Source organism: Podarcis filfolensis, assembly GCF_964270895.1.
Source record: "Podarcis filfolensis genome assembly, chromosome: 2".
Lineage (NCBI taxonomy): Eukaryota > Metazoa > Chordata > Lepidosauria > Squamata > Lacertidae > Podarcis > Podarcis filfolensis.
The window spans coordinates 100,196,618-100,212,151 of NC_139605.1; the positions used below are offsets into that span (position 1 = coordinate 100,196,618).

The 15,534-nt window shown below is 44.7% G+C and overlaps 1 protein-coding gene across 3 annotated transcripts in view; it reads right to left on the reverse strand.

Moving 5' to 3' along the window:
• The window catches only part of LOC310755544 (ABC-type organic anion transporter ABCA8-like), an 84,465-nt gene extending 73,240 nt beyond the window's left edge, over nt 1-11,225 (reverse strand). For all 3 annotated transcript variants that reach the window (XM_083598560.1, XM_083598558.1, XM_083598559.1), the window contains exon 1: nt 10,952-11,225. The gene's annotated coding sequence lies outside the window, so the exon portion shown is untranslated. The remainder of the gene's footprint in view (nt 1-10,951) is intronic.
• Between the last annotated feature and the right edge of the window lie 4,309 nt (nt 11,226-15,534).

The following is a 15,534-nucleotide window of genomic DNA, read 5'->3' on the forward strand; positions in this document are numbered from 1 at the left end:
AGAAACCTAGGTCCCCACTGTGGAAGGATGTGTGGATCCAGAATTGGCCTCCACAGTCACTTACGGACTGTTAAAACCGTGTTCATGGAAGACAAACTTATTTGGCCATGAGTGATTGCCAAAGAAGAAGGTGGTGGTGGCACTTGACCTTTTGATAGGAAATGCTCTACAAAAATGGGGGGGGTCGAGGAGGGTCAGGAGAGTGAGAAAAGTCTGTATTTTCATCTGAGGAATGTTGGAGAATATGGCCTTCCTGGGTATGGAAGATTGATAACATGGTACAACAGCAATAACAGCAGCAAGAAAAGGAATCTCACCTTACAGGAAAATATCTAGCAATACAGTGGTACCTCGGTTCTCGAACGTAATCTGTTCCGGAAGACCGTTCGAGTTCTGAAATATTTAAAAACTGAGGGTCAAAGGGCCATCTACAAATTCAATTCAGAAAATTGAAAAACACGCAGCGGAAGCCGTTTGACTTCCAAGGCGCATTCGGAAACAGAAGCATTTACTTCTGGGTTATCGGGTTCTGAAACGTTTGTCAACGGAGACGTTCAAGAACTGAAGTTCCACTGTACAAGGGATATAAGAAGCGGACAGATGTAAAGACACCTCACGTTAAACTTTTAAGTAGGGGAAAGACACACACACACACACACACACACACACACACACCGTTTAGCACATTCACTAACTTTGAAAACATTAAGGGAAGTGTAGTAAGAATGAGGCCTAAGGAAGGGCTTTGCAACTCATCTGAGGTTACACACGCCAAAACCAAACCAATTGCTTCCAGATCACTTCAACCAATTAACCCTGGATTTGGCCCTTACTAGCACACAATTGAATCCTCACTCCAGTCCAGTTGGGGGTGGAATTCCAGTGACCAAAAGTTTGTACAATAGTTTCCTTTGAATAGAACTTTCTGAAAGTGAGAACAGAAGTGAATATACAGGAAAGGAGGAGGAAAATATTTTTTGGAGGTCATCAGGAAGGCAGCTTTGCTCTACTAACCAAAAGGCCATGGAAACGGAATGTTCCACAGTGGGACCGAATTTGTTCTCTTCCACACACACAAAAAAAAACCCTAAATTTTTCTAGCTTTGTCTATTGTCCTCTGACAAGAAAACCATTATTGTGTAGCCACATTTGTACTTAAAAAAAAATGTTGCACAACGTAATGCAGATTCCTAGAAAAACCACAGAGGAATATTTCTCTTTCCTTAGTTCCTGGGAGGATAGAAGTGATCTTTAAGACGTAAGACTGGCTCTTTTACAACTGAGTTGTAGATTTTGCATAAAAGCCTCAGCAAAATCTGCATTTTTAATGTCTTTGCATAGTCTGCCACCTTCTGGTGATATGTTAAAATTGCAAGGCTTGCATTTCCATATACACTGTGTGTGTGTGTGTGTGTGTGTGTGTGTGTGTGTGTTTGTTGATAGATAGATAGATAGATAGATAGATATAGATATAGGTATATTATACTGGTATATATTGATATAGATATAGATATATTATACTGGTATATATACTGGCAAAATATATATATATATATATGGCTGTGTACACATTACAATTTACTCTTGCTCCAGTGCACTCCCACCACTGGTGTTTGAAGCCATGCACACATGCCGCTAGCCACAATCCATATACATCCTGTCGTTTCTTGAGAAATGGTGCCCTTTCCCCTCAAACCAGCTTCCATCTGATTTGGAAATGTAAGCTGTTTTCAAGTTGCAGTTAAGCTGAATTGTGTACATTTGAGACAGCCATTGCCTACACATTGGTGACAGCTTCACAAAGATGAGTCTGAGGGATGTGAAGGGTAAACTAAGCAGGTAATGGGCAAAATAATATACAGTGATACCTTGGGTTAAGTACTTAATTCGTTCCGGAGGTCTGTTCTTAACCTGAAACTGTTCTTAACCTGAAGCACCACTTTAGCTAATGGGGCCTCCTGCTGCCGCCGCGCTGCCGGAGCATGATTTCTGTTCTCATCCTGAAGCAAAGTTCTTAACCCGAGGTGCTATTTCTGGGTTAGCGGAGTCTGTAACCTGAAGCGTATGTAACCTGAGGTACCACTGTACAATAGCTCAGAAGATGCTGCACTTGACTAGTTGGCTGAACGATGGGTGCGCAATCTCATACAATCAAGCAATCATCTCACTAATTTGCCTAAGACATCTGCTGCTTCAACACATTGCAGAATAAATGGCAACTATATATTGACCTACCGTATCAAAATACATAATTCAAAAGTATAATAGGGAGTGCGAATGCAAAGCAATTAATTAGCATAATATATATGTTTCTCACCGACATCACGTTTGATCAGTTGCAACCCTAGAAGTGGTGAAAGGATCTGAGAAAATACAACCTCAGTACAATACAAACAAAACAGACTTTAAATTTCAAAAACAATACCTAAAAGATGAATAACTGCTAATCTAAAAGAACTCTACAATCTATCAGTGGCATCTTACACCTCATGAGTTAAGCAAGATGTAGGTGATCAGGGGCAGATTATTTACATATTTTCTGGAGCAGAGTAAAAAAAAAAAATTAAAATGAAAGTGTGGTTCTCAGCATAGTGCAGGAAATTCTAGGATACATTATCTCTAAAACCTTCAGTGTAACCCCTTTGTGTGTGCTGAAAACAGGAGTGGGAATGCCAATGTACAATTTGTTGTATGTTAACAGGCTCATTGCTCAGCTTTGGGAAGAAAAAATGAGCTTTGCCATTAAAAGAATGGTTACAGAAAGTACAGAAAACTGCCCTAATGACTAAACTGACATATCAGAGAATAACATCACATAGTCAACAGCAAGACAGATTCACAGAAAGATGGGCATTATTTATTAATTTCTGGGACAACATCCATGATAATACAGTTCCATCCATGTTTCCCTCATGAGTTTGTATAAGCCCTCTCTTTTTTTGAAGCATATCTATATAGTACTAACTTCACCTGTTTAAACAAAAGCAAATCAACACCCAAAATCAATAACAAATCTTAAAAGGCTGCGATGATTTGAACCCACACATTTGGAAACCCAAAGCTGTCCCTGAGCCTAAACAAACAAAAGCTAGCAAACAGACAATAAAAAGAGCTCAGCTGCAGACTTCTCTGCGGCTTTTAGATTTTGCTGCTTTTATCTAGTGTGGGTTGCTTTGGCAATATTCTTCCATTTTGACCGTATTTTATGACCTTGAAAGCTGCCCAGGGAACTTGTTTGAAGGGCTGGGTGAAGAAAGATGCCAAAGTAAATCATTAAATAATAAAGACAACCATCACTAAAATAGCAATAAGGAAAAACATAAAAGCCACAGAAATGGAACGTGTTGCGAAAAGGCAAATGGACCTGCTTGTTTTTATGAAGAGCGCAGAAGAAGGCTCCCCAAACTTTCTAGACCTCAGTGGGCTCTCTTGGATTTTTCAAGAAGTAAGCTCCAACCCTTTTGGTCACTTCTCGCCCCAAGAGACAGAAAAAAAGTACGTTTAAAAGTCGGATCCGAAAGAATTATTCCGCGCCTTCCAAAGCACATTGAGCTGACACAGAAAGTGGGAAAGAATCAGCGCTTTTTTCCAGCTGGAACTCGCTGGAACTCAGTTCCATCGCCTCTCAGGTGGGCACCATTGCCATTATAAGAGGACTTCATTGTGAGTCCCAGCACCTCTTTTTCTGGAAAAATAGCACTGGAAAGAAGTCTTTCAACTTCCTCCGTCAGCTCTCTGTATTTTTTCAACAGAGAAACCAGTAACATGCATAAGCAGCAGCGAGTGGGCAAACTGAGAGGCTTTTGCGGGGCCAAAGAATTACCTCAGAAGTGTTCATTGTACAAACAGGCATGTTGGTAGCCTCAATCATAGAGGTTTTTTCCAGTTGTTTCCATATAAAGTAGTGGTGGGGGGGAATGGCTTCTCATTGTTTGTATGTTGATCCCCGTTTACGCTATTATGCTAAAGAAGTACACCAGAATTTAGTGGTGTTGGATATTTTGGCTCCCAAAATGTCCTCGCCAGCAATGGCCGCATAAAATCCTTTAGTCAGAACTGAGCGATGGGCAACACACTGTCGTGAGTCAGGAGCTGTGTGAGGAGCCAGTAGTCAAAACTGAGGTGAGGACAAAAGCATACCCTCCAACATTTCTCCGATGAAAATAGGGGTGCCCTGTTCTGTAACAACAATTTTACTACAGTGGTACCTCAGGTTAAGTACTTAATTCGTTCCGGAGGTCCGTTCTTAAACTGAAACTGTTCTTAACCTGAAGCACCACTTTAGCTAATGGGGCCTCCTGCTGCCGCCGTGCCGCCGGATCACGATTTCTGTTCTCATCCTGAAGCAAAGTTCTTAACCTGAAGCACTATTTCTGGGTTAGCGGAGTGTGTAACCTGAAGCATATGTAACCTGAAGCATATGTAACCCGAGGTACCACTGTATTTATACCACATCCATCTGCCTGGGTTGCTCTAGCCACTCTGGGCGGCTTCCAAAACATATAAAAAAGGTAATAAAACAGTAAACATTAAAAAACTTCCCTATACAGGTTGCCTTCGGATGGCTTGGGGGTTGTATAACTCCATACCATCCAACATTTCTCCGATGAACATAGGGACGTCCTAAGGAAAAGCAGGATAACATCAGAAACCAGGACAGCTTCAATAAAACTGGGACTGTCCCGGGAAAATTAGGGACAACTGGAAGGTTTGCAAAAGTGGGGAAGTTAAGATCAAGGAACAAGAGAGAAGTCATGAGTGAAGGACAAGCCAAAGGAGAGGGTGAGGGAGGAGGCTTATTGGTTTGTTCTTGTTCTTGTTTTTATTGTGTATTTTGTGTTTTTTAACTTGCATTTTTCTGTTGTAAGCCAACCTTAAATCTACGGATGAAGGGCAGTATATACAATTAATAAAATAGTAACAATACTATAGACAGGCATGCCATTGTTCAGGAAGGTCTACTGTATAAATAGGGGTATAAATAGTAAAGTAGTATAAGTAATAAAGTAGCAGTAGTAAAGTGATAGTAAAGCAATAGTAAACCAGTAGTGAAGTAGCAGTTAAGTAATGGTAAAACAATAGTAAAGTGGTGGAATAGTAGTAAAATAGCAGTAAAGTAGTAGTAAAACAGTAGTAAAGCAGTAGTCAAGTAATAGTAAAATGGTAGTAAGGTAGTAGTAAAACAGCAGTAAGATAGTAGTAAAATAGTAGTAAAGTGGTAGTAAAATGGTACATTAGTGAAGCGGTGAAGCGTGGAATAGTAGTAAAGTAGTAGTAAAGTAGCACTAGGATTGTCGTAAAATAGTAGTAAAGTGGTAGCAAAGTGGTAGTAAGATAGTAGTAAAATAGTAGTAAAGTGGTAGTAAAGTGGTAGTAAGACAGTAGTAAAATAATAGTAGGGTGACAGTAATATAGTAGTAAAATAGTAGTAAAACAGTAGTAAGATTGTAGTAAAATAGTAATAGAATGGTGGTAAGGTAGTAGTAAAGTAGTAGTAAAGTAGTAGTAAATGTCTCTATTTTCATCAGAAAAATGCTGAAGGGTATGCTTGAGTGTGCTTTCCTGGGTGGGATATTTCCTCAATAATGGCTCTTGCTTGCTTGGATGAAGGATAGAGAGGGGTGTTTGTGTGCGTAGAAACTACCCTGCTGTACAAAGGTAAAATTTGCATTCATGAAATTTGCTTCTGGTCCTGCCCACCACTGTTATGTGGCCCTCACAAAGTCGCCCAGAAGCGAATGTGGCCCTCGGGATGAAAACTGTTCTCCAGCACTGCCCACAAGCAAGAAAACATTAGCCCTTACTCATTTGAAAAGGGAGCCAAGGAGCTTGCAAGAAAATGTCTTTTCTGTCCGATTATTTCGACATTTAAAAGGTCAACATCTTGACCTTTTTGTATTCTATGCATTTAAAAAAGAAAGAAAGAAAGAAAGAAAGCCTGACAAAGAAACAACAGAATTCAGTCTTCACTTCATATGGAAATAGGAGCATCTCAGGTCAGGTATATAGTTGTGCAATCTTCTTCTCTAAACAGCTTCCCCTAGCATCTGTTTCTAATCTGAAAAGTATTCTTGAAAAAAGAAATCTGTATTTTGGAAAGAAATTGAATACTATCTTGCAGATCCTGTGCGGTTCGGTCTGAAAGATTATCTGTCTGGTTTACGCACAAGAGGGAGCCTGGGTTCTGCATGCAGAACAGATTCATTTACTTTCAAAGCTCTAGTCTGGTTGATATCTTACAGGTTGCAACAGAGTCCAACGAGTCTTATGTGGCACAGGAGAGGGGAGAGGGGAGGAAGTTTGGGTCATGGGCAGCACATGCTGTATATATGGCAGATACCTACAAAATCCCAAGTAACAGCTGCCAGCAGAAATATTCACTTTTTAATATGTGTAAAACAAGCAAATGGGAAAAACCCCCCACTAAAACTCTTTATTTGATGGGAGTTTTACCCTTGTCCCACTCCTTCTCCCAGGGAAAAAATCTGGGTCGATGTTTGCTCTGATTTATCACTAAACAGCAAGTTTTCTGGGGGGAATGCAGAGGGGCAAAGGCAAAACTGCTCAGACCTATAGGGCATGCGTTGGACCCACACTATACCTGAAGGAGTGTCTCCACCCCCAACGTTCTGCCCAGACTCTGAGGTCCAGTGCTGAGGGCCTTCTGGCAGTTCCCTCACTGCGAGAAGCAAAGCTACAGGGAACCAGGCAGAGGGCCTTTTCGGTAGTGGCACCCGCCCTGTGGAACGCCCTCCCATCAGATGTCAAAGAGATAAACAAATACCTGACATTTAGAAGACATCTGAAGGCAGCCCTGTTCAGGGAAGTTTTTAATGTGTGACATTTTTATGTATGTTTAATCTTTGTTGGAAGCCGCCCAGAGTGGCTGGGGAAACCCAGCCAGATGAGCGGGTTACAAATATTAAATTTTATTATTATTATTATTATTATTATTTGGCAGGGGAATAGTGGAAGTGTGGCTGAGCCCCAAGTAGAAGAGAAGAAGAAGAAGAGTTTGGATTTGATATCCCGCCTTTCACTCCCTTTTAAGGAGTCTCAAAGCGGCTAACAATCTCCTTTCCCTTCCTCCCCCATAACAAACACTCTGTGAGGTGAGTGGGGCTAAGAGACTTCAAAGAAGTGTGACTGGCCCAAGGTCACCCAGCAGCTGCATGTGGAGGAGCGGGGACACGAACCCGGTTCCCCAGATTACGAGACTACCGCTCTTAACCACTACACCACACTGGCATTGTATGCATTGGGGTTTATTTATACATTTCTTCATTATATTTTATACCATTTCCCAGGCAAAAACCATTTCCCTCTCCCAAACCAGCTCAGAATAATTAAAACGCAACACACAATCCTAGTGGCAAGCACTGTACATAAATAAGACATACTCGCTAGTGCTCATTCTTCAGGTTTGTGATAGGAGTGGCTGAAATCAAGTGATCTATTTAGATAAGAGCTGTTGTTAGCCTGCAGGCCTAAGTCCCACTGGTTTCAAGAAGGAATTACACGCAAAGGTACACAGAGGACTGCAGCCTGAGTGGGTAATGGAGGCATTCTTGTCCCTAATAAACATGTAGGCAAATACATATATTTATAATCTTTAAGGTACCACGCTGTCATTTTCCAAGAAGCCTGATACAAACAAGCAAAATAGTTTGCATTTATTTATCTCTTGTTGGCAGAAGTAAACAAATCCTAGGTGATCTGATTGCATCCCAGACTGTCTGGAAGGATACAGTGGTGCTCACGTTGCCATTGAAATCTGAACCAGATCAACATCACAAGGGCAAAGCACTTCAAATCTGACATTTGGGTAGATTTGTTCTTGTGGCAAAAAGCAGGAAATGCAATGTTAGAAATATCCTTTTATTTTTGTTTCTGTTTTAAAAAACCAAAACCCTTCCTGCCATTTTATCCGGATATCAAATCCAGAAGCCCTTTTAACATCTTCCTCATCTCCTTGTGAAGCTGAATTCATATTGTGGTTTGGGTTTTATGCCCTGTCGTGCTTGTTGGGCAGTTTAAGGTCTTATTTTTGCGGATCTGGGAGGACTGGGTGATCCGGAGCCAGGAAACACTGATGGGACTATGGGATGCCCAGTGAATTTCCCCATCGGTTAAGGAAAGTATGACTTAGCACTGAGGCCACTGAGCACCCTTCACTGAAGCAGTTTTGGTTCTTTTCAGCCACCAAGGCCAAGCTGCCCTTGTCACTGAATGATGAGAATATATAACCCTGTGCCATTAGTATCGTATCACCATCCTTTTTGTTTTGTTATGAAGCCCCTTCCACAGCTACCCTTTGACGCAAACCTCAATGTGTCACCCTTTTGCTTTGCCAAAGCAGCTGCTATTATTCCAGCACAGCTGATCAATCTTCCTTAATATGATACTCCCCACCAACGAATGCACCTCCCCTTCTCTTGCTGGAACATCCACTGCCTTTGGCGGCTCAGTTTTCACACCTGTGGAAAGCACCTCGAGTGCCAAACAAAAGCTCATTTACCAGCCCCAACACATGCTTTCCATTAATAAAGTCATTAAATCACACATACGATATATTGAATATACCAACTACAGGCTTTATAATAGGAGCAATCGGAAACACGTTTTAATTTCAAACTCCCCAATAGTCCATGCACCCCCAGGGCTGGGAGTTGATTTCTTTCAAGCCCACCTTCTCAATTCTTGTGGGGGGTGGTTTGCTTGTTTTTTAATGGAGCCTACATGTAAACAGTAAGGTAAAGGTAAAGAGACCCCTGACCATTAGGTCCAGTCGTGGCCAACTCTGGGGTTGCTTTATTGGCCAAGGGAGCCAGCGTACAGCTTCTGGGTCAAGTGGCCAGCATGACTAAGCCGCTTCTGACAAACCACAGCAGCACACGGAAACGCCGTTTACCTTCCCACTGGAGCAGTACCTATTTATCTACTTGCACTTTGACGTGTTTTCGAACTGCTAGGTTGGCAGGAGCAGGAACCAAGCAATGGGAGCTCACCCCGTTGCAGGGATTCGAACCGCCGACCTTCTGATTGGCAAATCCTAGGCTCTGTGGTTTAACCCACAGCACCACCCGCGTCCCTCATGTAAACAGTATGTTTTACCAAATGCTGGAGGTTTTCAACCTTTTTGAGTCCACAGTTCCCTTGACCAACTATATTCTTTCTGCAGCACCCCTGTGGGGCTCAGGAGCCCAGTTATGTCACCCCTTGCCTGCAGAGCCGGCAGCCCCTCACCCTTTTTCGAACACCCTCCTTTGTGGAGGGTTCCCTCAGCCTCCTCTCCTTTCAAGTCCCCCAGTCAACTTCCATCTTTGCCCCTGTTTTCTGAGCCACCCCCTCCCCACCCTAAAGTGAGGTGCCTCCTCACACTGCCCTACAGGGGCCTGGGAAGAGGATGCCCCCAGCCTTAGTAGCCCTAAGCAGACTGGCCAAAGGTGAATGTGAGGCCAGCACCTTGCTCACCTTGGAGGCAACACTGGGCAATGGCAGGCCTGTATGGCAGAAAGGCTTCCCTTCAGCGCCAGACACTCAGTTCCCAGGCAAGCCTTGTACACAGAAAGCACAAGAAAGGCCAGCAGGACACCTCCCTCTTGTCTGTCCATTCCCCACAGCAAGGGCTGGTGCACTGGCTAGCTGGGCTCCCTCCCTCACTTGCTTGCTTACTCTGAGGCCACCTCAGCTCCTGGCAACCAGCAGCCTCTGGCCAGCCTGAGAGGCACCATTTGCCTGGGGAGCTTGTAGCCAGGGCTGCTGCAACAGCTGTGCAAGCCTTTGGAAGCCAGAGACACGAGAGGACATTAGAGGAGGGAAGGAAGGAAAGAGGGACAGAGGCCAGTGTTGCCCACGGCACCGCTGACCATCATTCAAGGCAGGGTGCCATGGCACACTGGCTGAAAACCACTGGCTTACAGCGTAAACCTTGTGGAAGGAGGCCTCCACTAGGGCTGGTCCTTGTAACCATGGCCAAGGACAACAGAACAGATTATAATTCCCTTTGAGTCTTATGGGGCCATTGAAGTGATTTGGAAAACACAGCTTTAAAAACCTTGTCACAGAGAGGTTCCCACACCCACTATCTCGTCTTCGCTCGGGGGGGGGGGCAACCTTTTTACCTCTTCATAATTTGCAAGAATTCCAAGGGGGGAATCCTGTGTCCCCACTCCAAACTTCCCTCCCACTTCCATGGAACATTGCCCCTATTTTATTTCCTTATTTATTCATTTATTTCATAAAATGTATACACGACAGACCCTCCAAGTGTCCCTATTTCCCAGGGACAGTCCGGGATTTACAGAAGCCGTCCCAGTTTCTGATCTGATCCTGGAATGTCCCGCTTTTCCTTAGGACATCCCTATTTTCATCAGATAAATATTGGAGTGTATGCGACCCTCAACCCCAGGAGATAAGTAACTATGCAACCTTTAGAAGACATCTGAAGGCAGCTCTGTATAGGGAAGTTTTTTACATGTTTTATTATGTTTTCATATATGTTGAAAGCCTCCCAGAATGGCTCGAGCAACTCAGTCAGATGGGTGGGGTATAAATATTAGTAGTAGTAGGATTGAATAGGATGTCCCTATTTTCATCAAAGAAATGTTGGAGGGCATGACACCGCTTAATTATAGAAAAAAACTTGAAATGGTTTACATATGTGGAAGTCTTCTGCCAACTACCTTCTTCCGCAGATAGCAATTCTCACCCACACCTCCAACGACTCAGCACATTGCAGTTAGATGGGAATGACCACTGAGCACATCCAAATCTATTTTGTACTAGGAAGGAATAGGGAAGCTGCAACCCTCCAGAGATTGTTGGACTCCAACTCCCATCAGCCCTTGCCGCCATGGCCAATCATCTGGAATGATGGGAGTCCAACAGCATCAGGTAGACCACTGGCTTCCCCCCATCCACCCCCAGCCTGTTTGGACCCACAGGTTACCTGGCAATCAAGTCCCACTGGAGTGCACGATCCCAAGGCAGATGCTAGCACATAAATCCAGCAATCTGGCAGGCCAACAGATAGAAAGACCAAAGTTCAGTCAGGTCAAGTTCCTGCCTCTGCAGCTGATCCAGGGGTCCGTGAACTTGGAGGTTAGTCCCACACTAGTCCCAAAGAGCTCCCTGGAACATCCAAGCTATGGTCCAACCAACATGGGAAGTAGAACAAACACAGCTCTGCTGTCCTTCTGTACTTTGCCAGCTGATTGTGGCATCTGGGCTTGACGAGGCATGTGAGCCCCACCTGTTCTGAGTCAACTCCAACTGAAGAATCACACACCTCTTCCCAGACCTAGCAAGCCTCACCTGGCCACCTAGGGAGCTGGGCTGTGGGCCTGCCTCATCCTCCTAGAGCAGGCATGCCCAAACTTGGGTCTCCAGCTGTTTTTTTGGACTACAACTCCCATTGTCCTTAGCTAGCAGGACCAGTGGTCAGGGATGATGAGGACTGTAGTCCAAAAACTGCAGGAGACTCAAGTTTGGGAAACACTGTCTTAGAGCATCCCTCCCACTGCTCCCTAGCGTCAGAGCCTGCTATGTTCATGGAGACACCCCTCTAGTGCTGGGTCCTGCTGTTCTGGTGCCTGTACACTGACCCCCATTCCTTCGCCATCCTCTGTCACCCTGAGAGTACTTCCTACACCAACTTCTCCATCCCCAGCTTGCCCATCCCAGCTACAGCGCTCATTGAGATCCTCTCCTTTTTCTCCCTCCTTCCTGTTGTCCTGCCAGTTCATGGCATTCCCTGGTTTAAGGGTTAGTTGTTTTTTGAAAGATGGGGTATATAAGATGTAGAATGGAAAGGGGGAAAGGATGGTCAGGAAAGTGTTGCAAAGAGAGGAAAGAGCAAGAAGGAAACAGAAGGAAACACAAAAAGTGCTTGGTACAAGAGTAGCTCTCCCTATAGGTGGCTATTTCAGTTTTAAAATTTTGGTTCTAATGATGTTTGTTTGTTTGTCTGTTTGTTATACTGCCCTTCATCCATAGATAATCAGGGTGGCTCACAATTGAATGTGCTATAACTATGATCTATAACTTAGATATAGCTTAGCCCAAAAATTCTCCAGCGTTTCCCCCTCCCCCCAAACCAGGGGTCAGCAAACTTTTTCAGCAGGAGGCAGGTCCACTGTTCCTCAGACCTTGTGGGGGGCCAGACTATATTTTGGGGGGGGCGGATGAACGAATTCCTATGCCCCACAAATAACCCAGAGATGCATTTTAAATAAAAGCACACATTCTACTCATGTAAAAACACGCTGATTCCGTCCGCGGGCCAGATATAGAAGGTGATTGGGCCAGATCCGGCCCCCAGGCCTTAGTTTGCCTACCCATGCCCCAAACCATTCTCCATCAATTAATATAAATTGCATTCAACAATTATCATTTTTTTGTATGCGCTTTCCTTAATTCTTCCTTTCTTTCTTTCTTTCTTTCCACTACTTTTAAGCTCCCCACTGCATTTGCATTGGAGTAAAGCACTCAGTCTAAGGCCATTCAGCAATTAAATATGTTTGCAAGGATGATTCTCCAATAGCTGCCACCAGCCTGCGTTTGATTGTATCAGAGAGATAAGCAACCCTCAGACATACTGCTTTCAGCGGAGTCACTTTGTACATTCTCCACTGATTCACCAAGTGTCACTAGATCCACTGATGTCATATTCATTGTGGACCAGCCCTGAGGGGACAAGCAGCAGTGTGAAGCATATTTGACACTAGCTTTTATATTGAACCTTTTCAGGCAGGTCTTCTTTTCAGTCCTGGCTATTTACCATTTGTCAGGTAGTGACAGAATGTGACAGTTCCGCTACTGTTGTGGGAAAAGGCACCAGAAACCTCATGATAAATAAACAACACCATGGAAATGAAGAAATAGCAAGTGCCGTCTTCAGCAGATACCAGCGAAGTCTTATTACAGCAGCAAGAAATAGAACCATAAAGGTGTATTGTACACTCAATAGTGTAAGAGCTGGTTTTTTGTTTTTACCTATGGGAACCCTAACACATAGAATAGTGAGGCAGGCAGGCAGGGAGGGAGGAGATAAATAGATGACTGATAGATAGATAGATGATAGATAGATAGATAGATAGATAGATAGATAGATAGATGATAGATATAGATGATAGATAGATAGATGATAGATAGATAGATAGATAGATAGATAGATAGATAGATAGATAGATGATAGATAGATGATAGAGAATTGGCCTTCACTAGCTCACTTATGTAGCTCTCAAAATTGCTAGACTACAACAGAGGGGCCTCAAAGGTTAGTCCCCTATGGGATGTTTTTTTCCATATCGCTCAGAATCATAAAGCTGAACTTTAGGCACAAAGCACCATGCTCAACAATCATCCTTTTATCCTGTCCTTGAGGGAATATATATTTTAGAAGTATTGCCCTTTTTACTAGCTCCAGAAAGAGCTGCTTTCAAACACTTTCACACTGAAAGTCCTCTGTCAGGGGCAATATGCCTCTGAATACCAGATTCTGGGTTTCACAAGTGGCAATATCCTCTACTGCGTTCAGGTCCCCTTTGCGGGATTCCTGTATGCATCTAGTTGGCCTCTATGAGAACAGGATGCTGGACATGATCCATCAGGGCTACTCTTAGTCTTTTGTCTGGAGTTATGGTTCCCCTGATAAAGTTAACATTTGAAATGGATTACAACAACAACATGGGAAAGAGAAGGAGGAGGAGTACGTAGAAACTTTTTTTAAAAAAAATTATTTATACTTTTCAAGTTTATACATTTCATTAGTTTTGCAAGTTCAGACCCAGAGACCTCCCCCCTAAATAAACACACAATTGACTCAAATTTTAGTTTTGGTTTTCGGCAGAATTTAGGCCACAACTTTATTGATTACAGAAAAGTGAGTGGTTGCATAAGCTCTGGTTCGACTAGCTCCTTGCACCCTTGCAGGAAGCGCTGACCCAGAGCTCTATCATAGGTCAGCCAAGGGTGAACACCTGAGGTAGGTGAAAAGCCTGGGAACAGACTCTGTTCACTCCCCAGAGCTCCCCTGGACTCAGGCGCGGGCACAACCCCCTCTTGGGGGTTGACTAAACCAAGTTGAGACCCTAGATTCCTTTAACGGAATACCCTTCACGTAGGGATGGCGAGGCTGTTCTCCCATCCCTATCACTTGAACCAGTGCCTATCTGCCACACAAACACCCGCACTCGCCACCAACCACTCGTTCCTGTAACCAACCCCTTAACCCCACTGACACTGCTGTCAGCCACAAATCATTCCCAATCACAGACAGATGAACCCCAACAAACCTGTAAAGGGATGCATCATGGAAGGTAATGCTCTGGTGACAGATCACCATCCCATCCAAGGCCAGAACCTTCTTGGCCACTGCACTCTGGATGCGCCTCCTGGCCCTCTTGGTGGCAGCTGGGAATTGGCTACCTCACCACACACGTTGCTGCAGAAGCTGCGACCAAAAAATTTTGAGTCCAGGAAGAGCTGCCTTCAACTCTTCCAAGTCCTCCTGCATGCGGGTCCGCAAGGAAGCCGGGAGCTTCCGACAAATCGTTCTCGCCCAGCTGCACCACCAGTGCCACAGGCATGCTTCCGCAGACATCTTCACCCACACCGTCGTGAGAAGCTCCTCCCAACACATTCCTTGTCTGGACACCCAGGAGACGTGCACATGGTCAGGAAGTCCAAGCCTGCGTCCGAATCCAAACTCCATTGCCCTTCTGCTGGCCCAGTGGACAATCCTGTGCCAGACTATCCAGATGTGCAGGGCAGGCAGACCTAGGAATGAACAAAATACCGTATTTTTCGCCCCATAGGACACACCAGCCCATAGGACGCACCAAGTTTTTTGGGGGGGAAATAAAGAAAAAAAATTATTTCCCCCCCCAGGCGCTTGTGGGGCCGGCAGCGGGGAGAAGCGCTCTTCTCCCCGCCGCCCGCCTTCAGACCAGGTCCAGGGACAGCGGGAAGACGCGCTGCGCCTCCCCACTGTCCCCGGAGCTTGCGGGGCCGGCAGCGGGGAGAAGCGCTCTTCTCCCAGCCACCCGCCTTCAGACCAGGTCCGGGGACAGCGGGAAGACGCGCTGCGCCTCCCCATTGTCCCCCGACCTTGTGGGGCTGGCGCTAGGGCTCTCCTGAAGCCTGCATTCGCCCCATAGGATGCACACACATTTCCCCTTCATTTTTGGAGGGGGAAAAAGTGCGTCCTATAGGGCGAAAAATACGGTAATATTAATAACCGTACATCAGCGCTGCTTCTGTACATAACCCCTGTATGTATCAGACTTCTAGTGGCCCACATCCTTGATCCTGTCAACAGGCCCCAGTGCGCCACAGTGGTGGCAGCACCAATGCAGAAGGAATGAGGTGCAAACTCACTGGCCAGCAGGTCACACGCTGCAATCACCTTACACATCACTGCAGCAAACCGTCCCCGATCTTTGAGGGGATGGCTTCGCTTTACATTTTCTTGCTATTAAAATCCTTGCTGCAGTTGAGGCATACATGAATAGTGGTCTGTGTTGCTTTTGG